The sequence below is a fragment of the Lampetra planeri genome, chromosome 14, assembly GCF_965212315.1.
Source record: "Lampetra planeri chromosome 14, kcLamPlan1.2.h2, whole genome shotgun sequence".
Taxonomy (NCBI): Eukaryota; Metazoa; Chordata; class Hyperoartia; order Petromyzontiformes; family Petromyzontidae; genus Lampetra; species Lampetra planeri.
The window spans coordinates 13623429-13627097 of NC_136120.1; positions in this window are offsets into that span (position 1 = coordinate 13623429).

Sequence of the window (3669 nt, forward strand, 5' to 3'; positions counted from 1 at the left end):
ATTGAAAAAATAACACGCGCAGAGTGATGGTCAAATGATTCGCGAACTGCAATTACGGGGTCGCTGCATAAGGTTTGATTCCCGGCCGAACAACAACAGCAGCAGCAGCAATGATGATGAAGATGATGGTTATGATGATGTTGTTGATGGTAACAATAATTAATCAATCATGTTCATTAAAAACGAACAACCTCAGTAAATACATCTTCATCGCCACGACAACAACGGGGCTGTGTTGTTGTTGGGGGCGCGGTGTGAGGAGGAGGAGGGGGGGGGGGCGGCGAGGGGCAGGGGGTCTTCCCCCCCCCCCACGCCTCTTTGACAAAGTTTGACACTAACAGGGGCCCCGGGAAAATCTCTGACGCCTTCCCCATCCACCCACCCACCTCCTCCTCCCGTCTCTTATCTCCGCCGAGCATAGGCGACTGGGTGCCTCCGAGTCTGCGGGACGGGGGAGGGATGGAGGGTGGGAGGAGAAGGGAGGGGGAGGGAGTGATGGGGGAGTGATGGGGGAGGGTGGATATTTATTTATTTAATTGATTTATCAAATTCGAGGTGGGTGGGGTGGGGTGGGGGGGTGGTTAGGCTCGGGAGGTGGGGGGGTGAGAAAGTAAACCGGTGACCCGAGTTCGATCCCCGCTCGCTGCCAACACAGGCGACGATTATCTGAACCGGTCATGTGCCTCCCCTAGGTCGACTCAGCCTCAAATGAGTACCTGGTGCGGTGTGTAAACATCGCCATTGGGGAGACAAAGGCGGCCGGGCGTGGTTCTGGCCACCTACCCCATCGTGTACCGTGTCGGCCTTCACAGGTGCTACACGCTAACAGCACTTGCCCCAACAGTCTGTTCAGGCTATACGGGAGACCTTTGTCTTTGTCTCTGTCGATTCGTAATCATCATCACCACCACCACCACAACCGCCGTGACGTGCTCATTTGTTTTTTTTGCTCCGGTAAAAAAGAAAATCATTCGTCAATGACACAACGTGGGTGCCGGTGAGAACGTAACTCGTCGACTTGATTTCAGACGACACCGTCTAGAAATAGGCATGTGAATAGTTACACAACCGCCTTCTTCGACAATCCAAAAGGCGGAATCGCTTGCAAAGTACGCGAAAGTAAACCGACAACAGCAGCACAGCAGAGGTCGCAGCCGGGTACCCGATACCCGTACCCTTCCCGATACCCGGCTACCCGTACCCGGCCAGGTACGGGTACGGGTACCCGTTTGCGACCCTGGTGCGGCCGGGTACGGGTAGGCCGTGAGTCACTGGTGAATCACCGTTTGTCACTCATTTCGGGTAGGGTACGGGTAGGGAACGGGTACCCGTACCCGGCCGGGTATGGGTACGGGTACCCATTTGCGACCCTGGTGCGGCCGGGTACGGGTAAGGAATCAAAACCCGTTTGCGACCTCTGCAGCACAGCGACTGGAACTCGCTGGGTTCGCCCGGATCGCGGCGACTCTCGATGAGCTTCAGCGAGAGACGCCGAGCGGCGGCGGCGGCGGCTGTGGCCCCGCTCACAGCTGAACGTCGCCCTCGCCTCGGTTCCGCAGAGTTGGTGAGAAAGGGGTGGGGGGGTGGGGGGGTAGAGGGGTGGGGGGGTAGAGGGGTGGGGGGGCAGGCGCCTGCTGCTCGGGATCTCCCGATAAGAGATGAAACAACTGGCTCGGCAGATACAACCCATGCCACCCCCTCCCTCCCCTGCCCTCCTCCTCCTCCTCTTAGCGCCGCCGCCACCACCACCACGCGCGCACGCGGGGCCATGCGCCCAGCCCCAAAAAAGAGTCGAGTGGCCACTTGGAGAAAGAATAATACAAAAACGACAGCGGCTTGACGGTGTTTGTGGGTGGGTGGGTGATTGAGTGGGTTAGATGAGTGGGGTGGCTGGGTGGCTGGTTGGGTGGGTAGATGAGCTGGTGGCTGGGTGGGTGAGTGAGTGGGTGGGTGACTGAGTGGGTAGGTGAATTCGGTGCGTGGGTGTGTGGGTAGATGAGTGTGTGGGTGACTGGGCGAGTAGGTAGGGTGATTGAGTGGGTGTATGAGTGACTGATTGGGTGGGTGGCTGGGTGACTGGGTAGATGAGTGGGTGGGTGGGTAGATGAGTGGGTTGCTGACTGGGTGAGTAGGTGGTGGGGTGATTGAGTCAATGAGTGAGTAGGTGGGTGGGTGAGTATGTGACTGGGTGGGTGAGTGAGTGGATAGATGGGTTGGTGGGGAGTTGGTAGGTGAGTGCGTGGCTGTCTGAGTGAGTGGGTGGATTAAAGAGTGGGTGAGTAGATGGTTGGTTGATGAGTGAGTTGGTTTGTGGGTAATTATATGCGTGGTTGGGTTAGTGGGTGGTTGAGTGAGTGCGAGGGTGGGTGGGTAAGTGTGTTGGTGGGTGGGTGAGTGAGTGAATGCGGGTCGGGGTCGAATTGGTGAGTCGGTTGTAAGTTGTCATTATCAGCTGTGTCACCAATAACTGCCCAACAAACACATTCAACTTGTACCTAATTTGACAAAAATTCCAACTCTGACAATTACAAAGAATAATTGTGGGCTGGGGGGGGGGCGTCATCAATATTTAAATACAAAGACAGCCGTGGAAAATCTGACGCTGGTACCGCAATCCGTTCCGTGCCAGCCTACTTTGCTGTGTCCGTGGGAACGCGGCGGTCATGTAATTGCTCGCCGGTGCAAGTAAGGAAGCCCGGACCCTTTACAGAGTTCAGAGTGGGGGGGGGGGGGGTGAGAGGGGTGGGAAGGTCAGGGTGGTGGGGTGGTTGACTTTTATCCGCTGTTATCGTTTACAGTCGCACACTCGTCGCTGCTGTTTCCTTCTGGAGACTGAGCATTACATCATGGAAACGCGCGCGGCGCCTACGGGAGAGACAGAGAGACACACACACACGGGCGAGAAGAGGAGGTGGTGGTGGATGTGGTGGGTGGGGGTGGAGATTACTCCGGGGGCCGGTCGCGTCGCTCCGAGAGCGATAGGAAACGACGCAGATTGAGATGGAGAGCCCGCGCTGTCGTGGACTCAGCCGTCACCCAACTCTCCGCCGAGTCCTGTGGCGCATTGTCGGGAGGGTCCTGCTACATTCATTGCAGATGTTTGGCCAATTTTCTTGACAAAATTTACGATGATGATGATGATGTAATTTATTTACGAGTTGAATCAGAAGCAGAATATTAGTTTGATTTAACACGTAGTAGGCTTTCGCGAACATGATTATTTTTTGGGTTAGATCGCGTAAATATAAATGTGTCGTTAAACCCGCCACCACCCGACACAGCCAATTAGTAAGGTTTGTCACCGAAATAAAACATGCTATTATGGATGTTTATTTTATAGTGGCGGAGGAATCCGAAGAGCTATAAAGCTCTTTCTTACAGAACGTTACAACAACAAACAACGACAAACACGGCAGCAGTGCAACGTATAGGAAAGGTAAACAAATCACTTTAAAGAAATATAAAAAAAAATTAAGCTAAACGATTTGTTTTTTATCTTACCAGCTAAAGTCCACTGAGCTGTGAGATTATTTTTCAGAAGCGACCTGGCCACAGATGATAGCTCGTCTAAGTGGCTTTTCACCACCATCATCATCACGTGGAGATGTTTAGCGGTCAGATACTCGAACTCATCTAGACACAGGTTTGTAAATGTCGATACTGCTGCGG